This window comes from Gorilla gorilla, chromosome 9 (genome assembly GCF_029281585.2).
Source record: "Gorilla gorilla gorilla isolate KB3781 chromosome 9, NHGRI_mGorGor1-v2.1_pri, whole genome shotgun sequence".
Taxonomy (NCBI): domain Eukaryota; kingdom Metazoa; phylum Chordata; class Mammalia; order Primates; family Hominidae; genus Gorilla; species Gorilla gorilla.
Window position 1 is genome coordinate 82752353 of NC_073233.2, and position 22049 is coordinate 82774401.

At 42.0% G+C, this 22049-nt stretch overlaps 1 protein-coding gene across 31 annotated transcripts in view; it reads right to left on the reverse strand.

Moving 5' to 3' along the window:
* Window positions 1-22049, reverse strand: part of XRRA1 (X-ray radiation resistance associated 1) — a 109648-nt gene that overhangs the window by 30586 nt on the left and 57013 nt on the right. The gene's annotated exons all lie outside the window — the stretch shown is intronic.

The following is a 22049-nucleotide window of genomic DNA, read 5'->3' on the forward strand; positions in this document are numbered from 1 at the left end:
TCATTACTCTAAACTGTCCAAGATAAACCAAAAGCCAGATGAGAATCCTGCAGCCTTTATGGAAAGGCTGAGAGAAGCACTAATAAAACACACCTCCTTATCCCCTACTCAGTCAAGGGACAGCTAACCCTCAAGGACAAGTTTATTACACTGGCAGCTCCCAATATTAGAAGGAAACTGTAGAAGCAGGCTATAGGACCAGATAGCACCTTGAAAAACCACTTGAGGGTGGTTACCTTGGTCTTTCGTAATAGGGACCAGAAGGAGGCCCTGGAGGAAGAGAGGAAACACGAGAGAAGGCAGAGGCTCTAGTAGCTGCTTTGCAAACTTGCAAAGTCCAGGATCCCCAAGGTGTATCCATTAGTTGCTACCAGTGTGGCAAGTCAGGGCACTTTAAGAAGGAGTGCCCAGGCAGCAAGTAGAAGCCACCCCAACCATGTCCAGCCAGTGGTTGGGACCACTGGAGATCAGACTGCCCCTGGAGATGGAGGTCACTGGGTTCAGAACCAGTCTCACAGATGGTCCAATAGGACTGATGGGTCCTGGGGTTCAGACCCCTGGCTCCAGCAGCTGAAACTGTCATTACTGCACAGGAGCCCCAGGTGATTCTAAAAATTGAAGGAAGGAAGGAAGGTGGACCTTCTTCTAGACATTGGAACCAGTATCCCTCTTCTCCCTAATCCAGGCCTCCCCTTTTCCCGTAGCATGACCATGATGGGCATCTCAGGTAAAGTTCTAACCTGATATTTTTCTCAACCCCTTAGTTGTAGTTGGGAGGACCTATTATTTACACATGCCTTCTTACTCATGCCTGAAAGTACCACTCCTTTATTAGGCAGAGACATTTTAGCTTGCATGGGGGCCAGCATCCTTATAGCCCCAAGACAAACTCTTTGTCTCCCCCAGATGGAAGCTATTATTAATCCAGAAGTGTGAGCAACTCAAGGAAAAATAGGCCAGTTCAGATCCATCTTAAGGATCCCACTTCTTTTCTTAACCAGAGACAATATCCCCTAAAGCCAAGGCTAGGAGGGGCTAGAAGCCATTAATAACCTGAAAATGCAGGGCCTCCTCAATCCTTGTAGCAGCCCCTGCAACACCCCAATATTAGGAGTGCAAAAACCCAATGGAGAATGGAGACTAGGTCAGATCCTCCACATCAATAAGGCCATAGTTCCAACTCATCCAGTGGTCCCTAATCCCTATACTTTGCTAACCCAAATACCTGAGGGAACTAAATGGTTCAGTCCTAGATCTAAAGGATGCCTTTTTCTATATAGCGTTACATCCTGACTCTTGATACCTGTTTGCCTTCGAAGATCCCTCTGGCCAGATGCCCAGTTAACATGGACAGTGCTGCCTCAGGGATTTTGAGACAGTCCCCACTTGTTTGGACAGGTACTGTCAAAGGACCTCTCTGAGTTTTCCCATCCTCAGGTCAGGGTCTTGCCATATGTAGATGACATACTGTTTTGTGCCCCAACTGAGGAAGCATCTCAGGAAGGCAGTGAAGCTCTTCTTAATTTCTTAGCCAACAGAGGATATAAGTTTTCAAAATCTAAGGTCAAGCTTTGCCAAACCTCAGTGAAGTACCTGGGTGTAGTGTTGTCAGAAGGGACCAGAGCATTAGGGGAAGAAAGGAGTAAGCCAATTTCCTCCTTCCCCCTCCCTAAAACCTTCAAGCAACTAAGAGGATTTGGGGGCACTACAGGATTCTGCAAACTCATCTTGGTATGGTGAGATAGTTTACCCCCTATATCACCATATAAAAAAAACTCAAGGCCGGGCACGGTGGCTCACGCCTGTAATCCCAGCACTTTGGGAGGCCGAGGTGGGCGGATCATGAAGTCAAGAGATCAAGACCATCCTGGCCAACATGGTGAAACCCCGTCTCTACTAAAAATACAAAAATTAGCTAGGCATGGTGGCACACGCCTGTATTCCCAGCTACCCAGGAGGCTGAGACAGGAGAATCGCATGAACCCGGGAGGTGGAGGTTGCAGTGAGCTGAGATCACGCCACTGCGCTCCAGCCTGGGTGACAGCAAGACTCTGTCTCAAAAAAAAAAAAAGAAAGAAACTCAAGTGGCTAAACCTCATTTCCTAACCTGAGAACCTGAAGCTCAAAAGGCCTTTAATCAGTTAAAACAAGCCTTACTTAAGGTACCAGTCCTCAGCCTTCCCATAGGGAGGGTCTTCAATCTTTTGTATCAGAAAGGAAGGGAATGGCCCTGGGAGTTTTAACTCAAGCCCGAGGACCAGCTCAACAGCCAGTGGGCTCCCTAAGTAAGGAACTTGATTTGGTGGCTAAAGAATGGCCATCATGCCTCTGAGCCATTGCCACAGTGGCCCTACTGATACCAGAGGCCACCAAATTAACCCTGGGAAATAGCTTAACTGTTTATACCCCACATAATGTAGCACGATTGCTGTCCTCTAAGGGATGCCCTTGGCTAACAGAAAGCTGACTCCCTAAATATCAGGCTCTGATATTAGAAGGGTCTACAATCCAGTTAAAAACTTGCTCTTGCCTAAACTCAGCCACTTTCCTCCCCAAGGAAACTGAGGAACCTGAACATGACTGAACAAGTTGTGGTACAGACCTATGCAGCCAGGGAAGCTCTCAGGGAAACTTCCCTAGAAAATCCAGATTGGACCCTCTTCACAAATGGAAGTTCCTTTGTGGAACAAGGAGTCTGTAAGGTGGGATATGCAATGTACACTCTGAATGACATTGAAAGTGCACCTCTCTCCCCAGGCACAAGCATTCAACTAGCTGAACTGATAGCTCTTACAAGAACACTTGAATTAAGCAAGGGAAAGGTAGCTAACATTTACACAGAATCCAAGTATGCTTTCTTAGTTCTTTATGCTCATGCTGCCATTTGGGAGGAAAGACACTTTCCTACTACTAAAGATAATCTATAAAATACCATCAGGAAATTAACAAGTTATTATCCTCAGTTTTCCTTCCACGAGAGGTAGCAGTGATGCATTGTAAGGGACATCAGAAGGGAGCAGATGAAGTAGCCTAAGGAAACAAGTTAGCTGATCAGGCAGCCAAGTCAGCAGCAAGTCAGCCTCAGGGCCTCAATGCACTTGAAGCCCCTCTAATCTGGGAAGGCTCCATAAGAGAAATTAAGCCTCAGTACTCCCCTGCAGAGGCAGAGTGGGCCACTTCTCAAGGGTATACTTTTCAGCTCTCAGAATGGCTACAGTAAGAGGATGGCAAACTCCACTTGCCAGCCTCCCGCCAGTGGAAAGTCCTTAAGATCCTTCATCAAGCTTTTCACTTGGGAAAGGATAAAACTTTTCAGTGTGCCCAGAGATTTTTCAGGAGAGAACTTAATAACAGTCAAGCAGCTTGTTAGTGCTTGTGAAGTCTGTCTTAAAAATAATCCCCTTGGCTGGGCACGGTGGCTCACACCTGTAATCCCAGCACTTTGGCGGGTGGATCACTTGACATCAGGAGTTCGAGACCAGCCTGGCCAACATTGCAAAACCCCATCTCTACTAATAATACAAAAAAATTAACCAGATGTGGTGGTGCACGCCTGTAATCCCAGTTACTTGGGAGGCTGAGGCACAAGAATTGCTTTAACACAGGAGGTGGAGGTTGCAGTGAGCTGAGATCACGCCACTACACTGAAGCCTGAGCAACAGAGTGAAACTGTGTCTCAAAATAATAATAATCCCCTTAACAGGCATCTCCTTCCTCCTCAAACCTAAAGGATGGGAAGCCATCCAGGGAAAGACTGGCAGATAGACTTCACCCACATGCCAAAGAAGGACATCCAATACATCCTGGTATGGGTAGATACTTTCACTAACTGGATAGAAGCATTTCCATGCTGTACAGAAAAGGCCTCCAAGGTAATAAAAGTGTTTGTTAATGAAATAACTCCCCACTTTAGTCTACCTAAGTGCCTTCAAGGTGACAATGGCCCCTTGCTTAAGACAGCTGTCACATAAGGGGTCACAAAGGCACTAGGCATACAGTATCATCTCCATTGTGCTTGGAGACCCCAGTCCTCAGGAAAGGTAGAGAAGACAAACGATATTATCAAAAGACATCTCAGAAAACTATTCCAAGAAACTAACCTTCCTTGGGTCACTCTTCTTCCCATGGCTTTACTGTGGGTAAGAAATACCCCTTCAAAGTTAGGTCTGACCCCGTTTTAAATGCTGTATTAACAGCCTTTCCTTACAAGTGATTTTCTATTAGACCAAGACACCTCTAAATTGGTTAAGCATGTAACCTCCCTAGCTCACTTCCAACAGGAATTAACACAACTAGCAGAAGCCCAACCCCCCAAAATAGGACCATCATTATTTAACCCAGGAGATGTGGTATTAATAAAGACTCTGCCCTCTGTCTCCCTACCTAAGCCCAAGTTAGGAAGGGCCCTACACTGTTCTTTCAACCCCTCAGCGATAAAAGTCACAGGAATGGACTCCTGGATGCATCACTCAAGTCAAAGCCTGGAAACCTGAGAGAGAGAGCAACCCCAGACAGCCCAGAGGAAAGTCCTGGATATCCAGGTGAAGAAATAGGAGATCTTAAGCTGAAAATCATAAAAGATAAGTAAATGAGTAAGGGCTATTCATCCTACTCAGTCCCACTCCTACCTTATCAGATACTTTCAGTTATTTCTACTTTTCCTCTCGAGATTTGCTGTGAGATACTAGAACTTCTTCTTGACGCATACTTGTGGGAAGATTTTGATTATCCATGAGATTACACTTGTAACTTCATAGACTCCCAAAGGGAAATTCTTGGTGAGTAAAATTTAAGATGGAAATTATCTACTACACCACCCTTGTGTAAACTGTTATACTTACTCTGCTATTTGCAGTAGGACTATATACTGTGGTACCGGCAATGTAGAATTCTGGATGGAATATTCTAATTGCTGTAATATTCTGCCTAAGTTTTACAACAGGATTAATAATTACAGGAAAGATTTAGCCAAGGTTAACACTAAAGTTACTCTAGCCACCCAATAATGTGTTCCTCCCAATCACATCACAAGTCATAAAAGATAGCCCAGGCCTACAATTATCTTCTAATGGCAAGTCAAGGGGGAATATATGTTTTTTTTTCAAAGAAAAATGTTGCTTTTATATTACACTTCTGGTAAAGTACAGCGACATCTGGTGGAGGCAACTAGTATTACAACCCATCAAATGGCTATCAGGTATCAAACTCTACTGTCATGGTTATAGCCTATAGTACCCCCACTAATAATGGGATTTTTTTTTTTAATACTTTAAGTTTTAGGGTACATGTGCACATTCTGCAGGTTAGTTACATATGTATACATGTGCCATGCTGGTGCGCTGCACCCACTAACTCATCATCTAGCATTAGGTATATCTCCTGATGCTATCCCTCCCCCCTCCCCCCACCCCACAACAGTCCCCAGAGTGTGATATTCCCCTTCCTGTGTCCATGTGATCTCATTGTTCAATTCCCACCTATGAGTGAGAATATGCGGTGTTTGGTTTTTTGCTCTTGCGATAGTTTACTGAGAATGATGATTTCCAATTTCATCCATGTCCCTACAAAGGACATGAACTCATCATTTTTTAATGGCTGCATAGTATTCCATGGTGTATATGTGCCACATTTTCTTAATCCAGTCTATCACTGTTGGACATTTGGGTTGGTTCCAAGTCTTTGCTATTGTGAATAATGCCGCAATAAACATACGTGTGCATGTGTCTTTATAGCAGCATGATTTATAGTCCTTTGGGTATATACCCAGTAATGGGATGGCTGGGTCAAATGGTATTTCCAGTTCTAGATCCCTGAGGAATCGCCACATTGACTTCCACAATGGTTGAACTAGTTTACAGTCCCACCAACAGCGTAAAAGTGTTCCTATTTCTCCACATCCTCTCCAGCACCTGTTGTTTCCTGATTTTTTAATGATTGCCATTCTAACTGGTGTGAGATGGTATCTCATTGTGGTTTTGATTTGCATTTCTCTGACGGCCAGTGATGATGAGCATTTTTTCATGTGTCTTTTGGCTGCATAAATGTCTTCTTTTGAGAAGTGTCTGTTCATGTCCTTTGCCCACTTTTTGATGGGGTTGTTTGTTTTTTTCTTGTAAATTTGTTTGAGTTCATTGTAGATTCTGGATATTAGCCCTTTGTCAGATGAGTAGGTTGTGAAAAGTTTCTCCCATTTTGTAGGTTGCCTGTTCACTCTGATGGTAGTTTCTTTTGCTGTGCAGAAGCTCTTTAGTTTAATTAGAACCCCTTTGTCAGTTTTGGCTTTTGTTGCCATTGCTTTTGGTGTTTTAGACATGAAGTCCTTGCCCATGCCTATGTCCTGAATGGTAATGCCTAGGTTTTCTTCTAGGGTTTTTATGGTTTTAGGTCTAACATTTAAGTCTTTAATCCATCTTGAATTGATTTTTGTATAAGGTGTAAGGAAGGGATCCAGTTTCAGCTTATTTATTAAATAGGGAATCCTTTCCCCATTGCTTGTTTTTCTCAGGTTTGTCAAAGATCAGATAGTTGTAGATATGTGGCATTATTTCTGAGGGCTCTGTTTTGTTCCATTGATCTATATCTCTGTTTTGGTACCAGTACCATGCTGTTTTGGTTACTGTAGCCTTATAGTATAGTTTGAAGTCAGGTAGTGTGATGCCTCCAGCTTTGTTCTTTTGGCTTAGGATTGACTTGGCGATGCGGGCTCTTTTTTGGTTCCATATGAACTTTAAAGTAGTTTTTTCCAATTCTTTGAAGAAAGGCATTGGTAGCTTGATGGGGATAGCATTGAATCTGTAAATTACCTTGGGCAGTATGGCCATTTTCACGATATTGATTCTTCCTACCCATGAGCATGGAATGTTCTTCCATTTGTTTGTATCCTCTTTTATTTCATTGAGCAGTGGTTTGTAGTTCTCCTTGAAGAGGTCCTTCGCATCCCTTGTAAGTTGGATTCCTAGGTATTTTATTCTCTTTGAAGCAATTGTGAATGGGAGTTCTCTCATGATTTGGCTTTCTGTCTGTTGTTGGTGTATAAGAATACTTGTGATTTTTGTACATTGACTTTGTATCCTGAGACTTGCTGAAGCTGCTTATCAGCTTAAGGAGATTTTGGGCTGAGACAATGGGGTTTTCTAGATATACAATCATGTTGTCTGCAAAGAGGGACAATTTGACTTCCTCTTTTCCTAATTGAATACCCTTTATTTCCTTCTCCTGCCTAATTGCCCTGGCCAGAACTTCCAACACTATGTTGAATAGGAGTGGTGAGAGAGGGCATCCCTGTCTTGTGCCAGTTTTCAAAGGGAATGCTTCCAGTTTTTGCCCATTCAGTATGATATTGGCTGTGGGTTTGTCATAGATAGCTCTTATTATTTTGAAATACGTCCCATCAATACCTAATTTATTGAGAGTTTTTAGCATGGCTTGTTGAATTTTGTCAAAGGCTTTTTCTGCATCTATGGAGATAATCATGTGGTTTTTGTCTTTGGTTCTGTTTATATGCTGGATTACATTTATTGATTTGCGTATATTGAACCAGCCTTGCATCCCAGGGATGAAGCCCACTTGATCGTGGTGGATAAGCTTTTTGATGTGCTGCTGGATTCGTTTTGTCAGTATTTTATTGAGGATTTTTGCATCAATGTTCATCAAGGATATTGGTCTAAAATTCTCTTTTTTTGTTGTGTCTCTGCCTGGCTTTGGTATCAGAATGATGCTGGCCTCATAAAATGAGTTAGGGAGGATTCCCTCTTTTTCTATTGATTGGAATGGTTTCAGAATGAATGGTACTAGTTCCTCCTTGTACCTCTGGTAGAATTCAGCTGTGAATCCATCTGGTCCTGGATTCTTTTTGGTTGGTAAGCTATTGATTATTGCCACAATTTCAGCTCCTGTTATTGGTCTATTCAGAGATTCAACTTCTTCCTGGTTTAGTCTTGGGAGAGTGTATGTGTCCAGGAATTTATCCATTTCTTCTAGATTTTCTAGTTTATTTGCGTAGAGGTGTTTGTGGTATTCTCTGATGGTAGTTTGTATTTCTGTGGGATCGGTGGTGATATCCCCTTTATCATTTTTGATTGCGTCTATTTGATTCTTCTCTCTTTTTTTCTTTATTAGTCTTGCTAGCGGTCTATCAATTTTGTTGATCCTTTCAAAAAACCAGCTCCTGGATTCATTAATTTTTTGAAGGGTTTTTTGTGTCTCTATTTCCTTCAGTTCTGCTCTGATTTTAGTTATTTCTTGCCTTCTGCTAGCTTTTGAATGTGTTTGCTCTTGCTTTTCTAGTTCTTTTAATTGTGATGTTAGGTTGTCAATTTTGGATCTTTCTTGCTTTCTCTTGTGGGCATTTAGTGCTATAAATTTCCCTCTACATACTGCTTTGAATGTGTCCCAGAGATTCTGGTATGTTGTGTCTTTGTTCTCGTTGGTTTCAAAGAACATCTTTATTTCTGCCTTCATTTCGTTATGTACCCAGTAGTCATTCAGGAGCAGGCTGTTCAGTTTCCATGTAGTTGAGCGGTTTTGAGTGAGATTCTTAATCCTGAGTTCTAGTTTGATTGCACTGTGGTCTGAGAGATAGTTTGTTATAATTTCTGTTCTTTTACATTTGCTGAGGAGAGCTTTACTTCCAAGTATGTGGTCAATTTTGGAATAGGTGTGGTGTGGTGCTGAAAAGAATGTAAATTCTGTTGATTTGGGGTGGAGAGTTCTGTAGATGTCTATTAGGTCTGCTTGGTGCAGAGCTGAGTTCAATTCCTGGGTATCCTTGTTGACTTTCTGTCTCATTGATCTGTCTAATGTTGACAGTGGGGTGTTAAAGTCTCCCATTATTAATGTGTGGGAGTCTAAGTCTCTTTGTAGGACACTCAGGACTTGCTTTATGAATCTTGGTGCTCCTGTATTGGGTGCATATATATTTAGGTTAGCTCTTCTTGTTGAATTGATCCCTTTAACATTATGTAATGGCCTTCTTTGTCTCTTTTGATCTTTGTTGGTTTAAAGTCTGTTTTATCCAAGACTAGGATTGCAACCCCTGCCTTTTTTTGTTTTCCATTGGCTTGGTAGATCTTCCTCCATCCTTTTATTTTGAGCCTATGTGTGTCTCTGCACGTGAGATGGGTTTCCTGAATACAGCACACTGATGGGTCTTGACTCTTTATCCAATTTGCCAGTCTGTGTCTTTTAATTGGAGCATTTAGTCCATTTACATTTAAAGTTAATATTGTTATGTGTGAATTTGATCCTGTCATTATGATGTTAGCTGGTTATTTTGCTCGTTAGTTGATGCAGTTTCTTCCTAGTCTCGATGGTCTTTACATTTTGGCATGATTTTGCAGCGGCTGGTATCGGTTGTTCCTTTCCATGTTTAGTGCTTCCTTCAGGAGCTCTTGTAAGGCAGGCCTGGTGGTGAAAAAATCTCTCAGCATTTGCTTGTCTGTAAAGTATTTTATTTCTCCTTCACTTATGAAGCTTAGTTTGGCTGGATATGAAATTCTGGGTTGAAAATTCTTTTCTTTAAGAATGTTGAATATTGGCCCCCACTCTCTTCTGGCTTGTAGGGTTTCTGCCGAGAGATCCGCTGTTAGTCTGATGGGGCTTCCCTTTGAGGGTAACCCGACCTTTCTCTCTGGCTGCCCTTAACATTTTTTCCTTCATTTCAACTTTGGTGAATCTGACAATTACATGTCTTGGAGTTGCTCTTCTTGAGGAGTATCTTTGTGGCATTCTCTGTATTTCCTGAATCTGAACGTTGGCCTGCCTTGCTAGATTGGGGAAGTTCTCCTGGATAATATCCTGCAGTGTTTTCCAACTTGGTTCCATTCTCCCCATCACTTTCAGGTACACCAATCAGATGTAGATTTGGTCTTTTCACATAGTCCCATATTTCTTGGAGGCTTTGCTCATTTCTTTTTATTCTTTTTTCTCTAAACTTCCCTTCTCGCTTCATTTCATTCATTTCATCTTCCATCGCTGATACCCTTTCTTCCAGTTGATCACATCGGCTCCTGAGGCTTCTTCATTCTTCACGTCGTTCTCGAGCCTTGGTTTTCAGCTCCATCAGCTCCTTTAAGCACTTCTCTGTATTGGTTATTCTAGTTATACATTCTTCTAAATTTTTTTCTAAGTTTTCAACTTCTTTGCCTTTGGTTTGAATGTCCTCCCGTAGCTCAGAGTAATTTGATCGTCTGAAGCCTTCTTCTCTCAGCTTGTCAAAGTCATTCTCCATCCAGCTTTGTTCCGTTGCTGGTGAGGAACTGCGTTCCTTTGGAGGAGGAGAGGCGCTCTGCTTTTTAGAGTTTCCAGTTTTTCTGTTCTGTTTTTTCCCCATCTTTGTGGTTTTATCTACTTTTGGTCTTTGATGATGGTGATGTACAGATGGGTTTTTGGTGTGGATATCCTTTCTGTTTGTTAGTTTTCCTTCTAACAGAGAGGACCCTCAGCTGCAGGTCTGTTGGAGTACCCTGCGGTGTGAGGTGTCAGTGTGCCCCTGCTGGGGGGTGCCTCCCAGTTAGGCTGCTCAGGGGTCAGGGAGCCACTTGAGGAGGCAGTCTGCCCGTTCTCAGATCTCCAGCTGCGTGCTGGGAGAACCACCACTCTCTTCAAAGCTGTCAGACAGGGGCATTTAAGTCTGCAGAGGTTACTGCTGTCTTTTTGTTTGTCTGTGCCCTGCCCCCAGAGGTGGAGCCTACAGAGACAGGCAGGCCTCCTTGAGCTGTGGTGGGCTCCACCCAGTTTGAGCTTCCCGGCTGCTTTATTTACCTAATCAAGCCTGGCAATGGTGGGCGCTCCTCCCCCAGCCTCGCTGCTGCCTTGCAGTTTGGTCTCAGACTGCTGTGCTAGCAATCAGTGAGACTCCGTGGGCGTAGGACCCTCTGAGCCAGGTGTGGGATATAATCTCATGGTGCGCTGTTTTTTAAGCCTGTCGGAAAAGCGCAGTATTCGGGTGGGAGTGACCTGATTTTCCAGGTGCCGTCTGTCACCCCTTTCTTTGACTCAGAAAGGGAACTCCCTGACCCCTTGCACTTCCCAAGTGAGGCAATGCCTCGCCCTGCTTTGGCTCGCGCATGGGGCGTGCACCCACTGACCTGCGCTCACTGTCTGGCATTCCCGAGTGAGATGAACCCAGTACCTCAGATGGAAATGCAGAAATCACCCGTCTTCTGTGTCGCTCACGCTCGGAGCTGTTCCTATTCGGCCATCTTGGCTCCCAGCGGGATTCTTAATATTCATATTCAAACCCTATATTCTAAGCCTTCTTGTAAAATTTATCTCTTCTTGCCTAGAAGCTATTAAACTCCAAATGGTGCTGCAGATGGAACCACACATGGACATGCCTTTCTTCCAAGAACCTTTAGATCAACTCCAGAAGGAGCCTTAGCTGCTGTTCCCCACATGATGCCCCTCTTTAGCAGGAAGTAGCCAGAAAGAGTTGTCCTCCAATACCCCTACCAGCTGTAGTGTTTCCACTCCTCAGGGGGGAAATATGATACAGGGGGTAGAAAGAAATTATTAAGGCAGATAGTGAGGGTAAAAGAGTCCTCAGTAGAGCTTCCCTTTTAACAAAACGCAGTACAAGAAATTATTTTTTTCCAGCCAGGCATGGTAGCTTATGCCTGTAATCCCAGCACTTTGGGAGGCTGAGGCAGGCAGATCACTTGAGGTCAGGAGTTTGAGACCAGCCTGGGCTAACATGGTGAAACCCCATCTTTACTAAAAATACAAAAATTAGCTAGGTGTGTTGGGGCACACCTGTAATTCCAGCTACTCAGGGGGCTGAGGCAGGAGAATCACTTGAACCCACTGCACTCCATCCTGGGTGACAAAGCATTACTCTGTCTCAAAAAAAAAAATTATTTTCTTCCAACAAAGAGAAGCCTGAAAAATCAAGCTGCAAACATAGATAAACGAGCTGGAATCTTGCACAGGGGAATGTCAGCAGCTGTGTCAATAGAAAAGGGCTACCTGTGGGCCAGGCATGTCCAACATAGAGGCTCCATCTTCCCTTTTTTTGTTTATTACCACATGTACAGTAAAGGAATGGGCAGTGTGGCACAGGCCAGGCAGAGGACCCACCTGCATAATAAAATTTGGGTAGGGGTGACCAGCTTTTCATACCCTATGCAAATGGCACAGCTATTCCTAACCAGTTTTTAGTGTCCTATGCACACCTGGTCTAATCAATCTTTTGCACCCTATGTAAATCAGAAACTGCCTCCTCACCAGGCACCTATAAAAACCCCTGCATTTCACTGCAGATCCAGCAACTTATTTCTCTAGGACCCCTCTCTCTAGCATGGAGCTATTCTTTCTTTCACCTATTAAACTTACGCTCTCTTAAACTCATTCTTTGTGTGTCCATATCCTTTATTTCCTTGCCCATGAGACAATGAACCTTAGGTATCACCCTAGACAACAGGGCTGCTTCAATACCAGAATCTCTGGGACACAGCTAAGGTAGTGTTAAGAGGGAAATTTATAGCATTAAATACCCACATCAAAAAGTTAGAAAGATCTCAAATTAACAACCTAATATCACAACTAGAGAAACTAAAGAAACAAGAGGAAACCAACCCCAAAGCAAGCAAAAAACAAGAAATAACCAAAATCACAGCTGAACTGAAGAAAATTTAGATGCAAAAAACTATTCAAAAGATCCACAGCCTGGATATGGTGGCTAATGCCTGTAATCCCAGCAATTTGGGAGGCTGAGGTGGGATGGTTTCTTGAGCTCAGGAGTTTGAGACCAGCCTGGGCAACACAGTGAGACCTTGTCTCTACAAAATATCAAAAAATTAGCTGGGTATGATGAAGTACACCTATAGTTCCAGCTACTTGGGAGGCTGAGGTGGGAGGATTGCTTGAGTATGGGAGGTTGAGGCTGCTGTGAACTGAGATCATGCAACTGTGCTCCAGACTGGGTGACAGAGTGAGACCCTGTCTCAAATAAAAGAAAAAAGATCAACAAATACAGGAGTTGGTTTTTTGAAAAAGTTAATGAGATAGAGACTGCTAGCTAGATTAATAAAAGACAGAAGATACAAATAAAAACAATTAGATATGACAAAGGGGATGTTACCACTGACCCCACAGAATTACAAAAAACATCAGAGACTACTACGAACATATGAGGTATAAAACCTAGAAGAAATGGATAAATCCATGGACACGTACAACCACCCAAGACTGAACCAGGAAGAAACTGAATCCCTGAATAGACCAATAACAAGTTCTGAAACTGAATCAGTAATAAAAAGCCTGCCAACCAAAAAAAGCCCAGGACAAGACAGAGTCATAGCCAAATTCTATCAGGTGTATAAAGAACTGGTACCATTCCTACTGAAACTATTCCAAAAATTGAGGAAGGACTCCTCCCTAACTCATTCTTTGAGGCCAGCATTATCCTGATACCAAAACCCGCCAGAGACACAACAACAACAACAAAATTTCAGGCCAATATCCTTGATGAACATAGATGCAAAAATCCTCAAAAAAATACTGGCAAATCAAATCCAGCAGCACATCAAAAAGCTTATCCACCATGATCAAGTAGGCTTTATTCCTGGGATGCAAGGTTGGTTCAACATATGCAAATCAATAAATGTGATTTATCACATAAACAGAACTAAAAACAAAAACCACATGATCATCTTCATAAATGCAGAAAATGCTTTTGATAAAATTCAACATCATTCATGTTTTAACCTCTCAATAAACTAGGCATTTAAGGAATAAACCTTAAAATAATAAGAGCCATCTATGAGAAACCCATTGCCAACATCATACTGAATGGGCAAAAGCTGGAAGCATTCCCCTTGAGAACTGGAACAAGACAGGATGCCCACTCTCATCACTCCTATTCGATATAGTACTGCAAGTCCTAGCCAGAGCAATCAGGCAGGAGAAAGAAATGAGAGGCCTCCACATAGGAAGAGAGGAAGTCAGACTATCTCTGTTTGCAGACAATGTGATTCTACACCTAGGAAACTCCATAGTCTCTGCCCAAAAGCTCCTAGATCTGATAAACAACTTCAGCAAAGTTTCAGGATACAAAATCAATGTACAAAATTCAATAGCGTTTTTATACACCAACAACCTCCAAACTGAAAGCCAAATCAAGAACACAATCCTGTCCACAATAGCCACAAAAAGAATAACATACCTAGGAATACAGCTACGAGGAAGGTGAAAGATCTCTACAACAAGAGTTACAAAACACGGCTTAAAAAAAAAAATCAGAAACGACACAAACAAATGGAAAAACATTCCATGCCCGTGATAGGAGGAATCAATACTGTTAAACTGGCCATATTACCCAAAGCAATTTATAGATTCAATGCTATTCCTTTCAAACTACCAATGCCATTCTTCACCAAATTAGAAAAAAGTATTTTAAAATTTATAAAGAACCTTTAAAAAAAGCCTGAATAAGCCAAGGAAGTCCTAAGCAAAAAGAACAGAGCTGGAGGCATTATGTTACCCAACTTAAAACTATACTACAAGGCTACAGTAACCAAAACAGCATGGTACTGGCACAAGAACAGATACATAGGCCAATGGAACAGGTTAGAGAGGCCAGAAATAATGCCACACACCTACAACCATCTGATCTTTGACAAAGTTGATGAACATAGACAACAGGAAAAGATTCCCTATTCAATCAATGATGCTGAGATAACTGGCCAGCCATATGCAGAAGATTGAAACTGAACCCCTTCCTTACACCATCTACAAAAACAAACTCAGGATGCATTAAAGACTTAAATGTAAAACCTAAAATTATAAAAATTCTGGAAGATAGCCTAGGAAATACACTTCTGGACATAGGACTGGGCAAAGAGTCCATAACAAAGATGTCTAAAGCAAATGTGACAGAAACAGTAATTGACAAATGAGACCCAATTAAACTAAAGGGCTTTTGCCTAGCAAAGGAAACTATCAACAGAGTAAACAGATAAAGTATAGAATCAGAGAAAATATTTTCAAACTATGCAACCAACAAAGGTCTACTATCCAGAATCTATAAGGTACTTACATTTATAAGCAAAAAACCACCCCATTAAAAAGTAGGCAAATGATATGAACAGATACTTTTCAAAAGAAGACATAGTGGGGTGGAGCCAAGATGGCCAAATAGGAACAGCTCCAGTCTACAGCTCCCAGCGTGAGCAACGCAGAACACAGGTGATTTCTGCATTTCCAACTGAGGTACGGGGTTCATCTCACTGGGGAGTGTCGGAAAGTGGGTGCAGGACAGTGGGTGCAGCGCACCGAGTGTGAGCCGAAGCAGGGTGAGGCATTGCCTCACCTGGGTAGCGCAAGGGGTCAGGGAATTCCCTTTCCTACTCAAAGAAAGGGGTGACAGACGGCACCTGGAAAATTGGGTCACTCCCACCCTAATACCGCGCTTTTCCAACGGTCTTAGCAAACGGCACACCAGGAGATTATATCCCGCACATGGCTTGGAGGATCCTAGGCCCAAGGAGCCTCACTCATTGCTAGCACAGCAGTCTGAGATCAAACTGCAAGGCGGCAGTGAGTCTGGGGGAGGGGCGCCTGCCATTGCCGAGGCTTGAGTAGGTAAACAAAGCAGCCAGGAAGCTCGAACTGGGTAGAGCCCACCGCAACTCAAGGAGGCCTGCCTGCCTCTGTAGACTCCACCTCTGAGGGCAGGACATTGCCAAACAAAAGGCAGCAGAATCCTCCGCAGACTTAAATGTCCCTGTCTGACAGCTTTGAAGAGAGTGGTGGTTCTCCCAGCATGCAGCTGGAGATCTGAGAATGGACAGACTGCCTCCTCAAGTGGGTCCCTGACCCCCAAGTAGCCTAACTGGGAGGCACCCCCCAGTAGGGGCAGACTGACACCTCACATGGCCAGGTACTCCTCTGAGACAAAACTTCCAGAGGAACGATCAAGCAGCAACATCTGCTGTTCACCAATATCTGCTGTTCTGCAGCCTCCACTGCTGATACCCAGGCAAACAGGGTCTAGAGTGGACCTCCAGCAAACTCCAACAGACCTGCAGCTTAGGGTCCTGACTGTTTGTTAGAAGGAAAACTAACAAATTAGGGTCCTGACTGTTAGAAGGAAAACTAACCAACAGAAAGGACATCCACATCAAAACCCCATCTGTACGTCACCATCATCAAAGGCCAAGGGCAGATAAAACCACAAAGATGGGGAAAAAACAGAGCAGAAAAACTGGAAACTCTAAAAATCAGAATGCCTCTCCTCCTCCAAAGGAATGCAGCTCCTCAACAGCAACGGAACAAAGCTGGATGGAGAAAGACTTTGATGAGTTGAGAGAAGAAGGCTTCGGACGATCAAACTACACCAAGCTAAAGGAGGAAGTTCGAACCCATGGCAAAGAAGTTAAAAACCTTGAAAAAGAATTAGACGAATAGCTAACTAGAATAACCAATGCAGAGAAGTCCTTAAAGGACCTGATGGAGCTGAAAACCATGGCACGAGAACTACGTGACAAATGCACAAGCCTATCTGATCAACTGGAAGAAAGGGTATCAGTGATGGAAGATCAAATGAATGAAATGAAGCGAGAAGAGAAACTTAAAGAAAAAAGAATAAAAAGAAACAAAGCCTCCAAGAAATATAGGACTATGTGAAAAGACCAAATCTACGTCTGATTGGTGTACCTGAAAGTTACAGGGAGAATGGAACAAGTTGGAAAACACTCTGCAGGATATTATCCAGGAGAACTTACCCAACCTAGCAAGGCAGGCCAACATTCAAATTCAGGAAATACAGAGAACGCCACAAAGATACTCCTCGAGAAGAGCAACTCCAAGACACGTAATTGTCAGATTCACCAAAGCTGAAATGAAGGAAAAAATGTTAAGGGCAGCCAGAGAGAAAAGTTGGGTTACCCACAAAGGGAAGCCCATCAGACTAACAGCTGATCTCTTGGCAGAAACTCTACAAGCCAGAAGAGAGTGGGGGCCAATATTCAACATTCTTAAAGAAAAGAATTTTCAACCCAGAATTTAATATCCAGCCAAACTAAGCTTCCTAAGTGAAAGAGAAATAAAATCCTTTACAGACAAGCAAATGCTGAGAGATTTTTTCACCACCAGGCCTGCCTAAAAGAGCTCCTGAAGGAAGCACTAAACATGGAAAGGAACAACCGGTATCAGCCACTGCAAAAACATGCCAAATTGTAAAGACTATCGAGGCTAGGAAGAGACTGCATCAACTAACGAGCAAAATAACCAGCTAACATCATAATGACAGGATCAAATTCACACATAACAATATTAACCTTAAGTGTCAATGGGCTAAATGCTCCAATTAAAAGACACAGACTGGCAAATTGGATAAAGAGTCAAGAACCATCAGTGTGCTGTGTTCAGGAAATCCATCTCACATGCAGAGACACACATAGGCTCAAAATAAAGGGATGGAGGAAGATCTACCAAGCAAGTGGAAAACAAAAAAAGGCAGGGGTTGCAATTCTAGTCTCTAATAAAACAGACTTTAAACCAACAAAGATCAAAGGAGACGAAGGCCATTACATAATGGTAAAGGGATCAATTCAACAAGAAGAGCTAACTATCCTAAATATATATGCACCCAATACAGGAGCACCCAGATTCATAAAGCAAGTCCTTAGAGACCTACAAAGAGACTTAGACTCCCACACAATAATAATGGGAGACTTTAACACCCCACTGTCAACATTAAACAGATCAATGAGACAGAAAGTTAACAAGGATATCCAGGAATTGAACTTAGCTCTGCACCAAGCAGACCTAATAGACATCTACAGAACTCTCCACCCCAAATCAACAGAATATACATTCTTCTCAGCATCACACCACACTTATTTCAAAATTGACCACACAGTTGGAAGCACTCATCAGCAAATGTAAAAGAACAGAAATTATAACAAACTGTCTCTCAGACCACAGTGCAGTCAAACTAGAACTCAGGATTAAGAAACTCACTCAAACCCGCTCAACTACATGGAAACTGAACAACCTGCTCCTGAATGACTACTGGGTACACAACAAAATGAAGGCAGAAATAAAGATGTTCTTTAAAACCAATGAGAACAAAGACACAACATACCAGAATCCCTGGGACACATTCAAAGCAGTGTGTAGAGGGAAATTTATAGCACTAAATGCCCACAAGAGAAAGCAGGAAAGATCTAAAATTGACACCCTAACATCACAATTAAAAGAACTAGAGAAGCAAGAGCAAACACATTCAAAAGCTAGCAGAAGGCAAGAAATAACTAAGATCAGCGCAGAACTGACGGAAATAGAGACACAAAAAACCCTTCAAAAAATCAATGAATCCAGGAGCCGGTATTTTGAAAAGATCAACAAAATTGATAGACTGCTAGCAAGACTAATAAAGAAGAAAAGAGAGAAGAATCAAATAGATGCAATAAAAAATGATAAAGGGGATATCACCGCTGATCCCACAGAAATACAAACTACCATCAGAGAATACTATAAACACCTCTATGCAAATAAACTAGAAAATCTAGAAGAAATGGATAAATTCCTCAACACATACACCCTCCCAAGGCTAAACCAGGAAGAAGTTGAATCTCTGAATAGACCAATAACATGAGCTGAAATTGAGACAATAATTAATAGCTTACCAACCAAAAAACGTCCAGGACCAGATGGATTCACAGCTGAATTCTACTAGAGGTACAAGGAGGAGCTGGTACCATTCCTTCTGAAACTATTCCAATCAATAGAAAAAGAGGGAATCCTCCCTAATTCATTTTATGAGGCCAGCATCATCCTGATACCAAAGCCTGGCAGAGACACAACAAAAAAAGAGTATTTTAGACCAATATCCCTGATGAACATCGATGCAAAAATCCTCAATAAAATACTGGCAAACCGAATCCAGCAGCACATCAAAAAGCTTATCCACCACGATCAAGTGGGCTTCATCCCTGGGATGCAAGGCTGGTTCAACATATGCAAATCAATAAACATAATCCAACATATAAACAGAACCAATGACAAAAACCATATGATTATCTCAATAGATGCAGAAAAGGCCTTTGACAAAATTCAACAGCCCTTCATGCTAAAAACTCTCAATAAATTAGGTATTGATTGGACATATCTCAAAATAATAAGAGCTATTTATGACAAACCCACAGCCAATATCATACTGAATGGGCAAAAACTGGAAGAATTCCCTTTGAAAACTGGCACAAGACAGGGAAGCCCTCTCTCACCACTCCTATTCAACATAGTGTTGGAAGTTCTGGCCAGGGCAATCAGGCAGGAGAAGGAAATAAAGGGTATTCAATCAAGAAAAGAGGAAGTCAGATTGTCCCTGTTTGCAGATGACATGACTGTGTATCTAGAAAATGCCATTGTCTCAGCCCAAAATCTCCTTAAGCTGATAGGCAACTTCAGCAAAGTCTCAGGATACAAAATCAATGTGCAAAAATCACAAGCATTCTTATACACCAATAACAGACAAACAGAGAGCCAAATCATGAGTGAACTCCCATTCACAATTGCTTCAAAGAGAATAAAATACCTAGGAATCCAACTTACAAGGGACATGAAGGACCTCTTCAAGGAGAACTACAAACCACTGCTCAATGAAATAAAAGAGGATACAAACAAATGGAAGAACCTTCCATGCTCATGGATAGGAAGAATCAGTATTATGAAAATGGCCATACTGCCCAAGGTAATTTATAGATTCAATGCCATCTGCATCAAGCTACCAATGACTTTCTTCACAGAATTGGAAAAAACTACTTTAAAGTTCATATGGAACCAAAAAAGAGCCTGCATTGCCAAGTCAATCCTAAGCCAAAAGAACAAAGCTGGAGGCATCACGCTACCTGACTTCAAACTGTACTACAAGGCTACAGTAACCAAAACAGCATGGTACTGGTACCAAAACAGAGATATAGACCAATGGAACAGAACAGAGCCCTCAGAAATAACGCTGCATATCTACAACCATCTGATCTTTGACAAACCTGACAAAAACAAGAAATGGGGAAATGATTCCCTATTTAATAAGTGGTGCTGGGAAAACTGCCTAGCCATATGTAGAAAGCTGAAACTGGATCCCTTCCTTACACCTCAGACAAAAATTAATTCAAGATGGATTAAAGACTTAAATGTTAGACCTAAAACCATAAAAACCCTAGAAGAAAACCTAGGCAATACCATTCAGGACATAGGCATGGGCAAGGACTTCATGTCTAAAACACCAAAAGCAATGGCAACAAAGGCCAAAATTGACAAATGGGATCTAATTAAACTAAAGAGCTTCTGCACAGCAAAAGAAACTACCATCAGAGTGAACAGGCAACCTACAGAATGGGAGAACATTTTTGCAATCTACTCATCTGACAAAGGGCTAATATCCAGAATCTACAATGAACTCAAACAAATGTACAAGAAAAAAATAAACAACCCCATCAAAAAGTGGGCAAAGGATATGAACAGACACTTCTCAAAAGAAGACATTTATGCAGCCAAAAGACACATGAAAAAATGCTCATCATCACTGGCCATCAGAGAAATGCAAATCAAAACCACAATGAGATACCATCTCACACCAGTTAGAATGGCGATCATTAAAAAGTCAGGAAACAACAGGTGCTGGAGAGGATGTGGAGAAATAGGAACACTTTTACACCGTTGGTGGGACTGTAAACTAGTTCAACCGTTGTGGAAGTCAGTGTGGTGATTCCTCAGGGATCTAGAACTAGAAATACCATTTGACCCAGAAATCCCATTACTGGGTATATACCCAAAGGATTATAAGTCATGCTGCTGTAAAGACACATGCACATGTATGTTTATTGTGGCACTATTCACAATAGCAAAGACTTGGAACCAACCCAAATGTCCAACAATGACAGACTGGATTAAGAAAATGTGGCACATATACACCATTGAATACTAAGCAGCCATAAAAAATGATGAGTTCGTGTCCTTTGTAGGGACATGTATGAAGCTGGAAATCATCATTCTCAGCAAACTATCTCAAGGACAGAAAACCAAACACTGCATGTTCTCACTCATAGGTGGGAATTGAACAATGAGAACACATGGACACAGGAAGGGAACATCACACACTGGGGCCTGTTGTGGGGTGGGGGAGGGGGAGGGATAGCATTTGGAGATATACCTAACGTTAAATGATGAGCTGCTGGGTGCAGCACACCAACATGGCACATGTATACATATGTAACTAACCTGCACGTTGTGCACATGTACCCTAAAACTTGAAGTATAATAAAAAATAAAAATAAAGACTTCAAAAGAAAAAAAAAAGGAGACATACATCCTGCCAATAAGCATATGAAAAAATGCTCAACATCAGCAATCATTAGAGAAATGCAAATCAAAACCATAATGAGATATTAATATCATGTACGCCAGTCAGAATTACTATTATGAAAATGTCAAAAACAACAACAGATGCTGTCAAAGTTGTGGAGTAAAGGGAAGGCTTATACACTGCTGGTGGAAATATAAATTAGTTCAGCCATTGTGGAAAGCAGTTTTGCAACTTCTGAAAGAACTTAAAAACAGAATTACTATTCGATCCAGCAATACCACTATTGGGTATATACCCAAAGGGATATAAATCAATCTATTACAAAGATATATGCACATGTATGTTCACCGCAGCACTATTCACAATAACAAAGACATGGAATCAACCTAAATACCAATCAATGGTAGACTGGATGAAGAAAATGTACATATTTTGGTGTGATACATATACACCATGGAATACTATGTAGCTATAAAAAAAGAATGAAATCATGTCCTTTGCAGAAACATGGATGAGCTGGAGACCATTATCCTAAGAAAATTAACACAGGAATAGAAAACCAAGTACTGAATGTTCTCACTTATAAGTGGGAGCTAAACATCAAGTACATATTAACACAAAGAAAAGAAAAACAGGCACCAGGATCTACTTGAGGGTAGAGGGTGGGTAAAGGGTGAGGACTGAAGAACTACCTGTCCAGTACTATTCTTATTACCTGGGTGATGAGATAATCTGTACATCA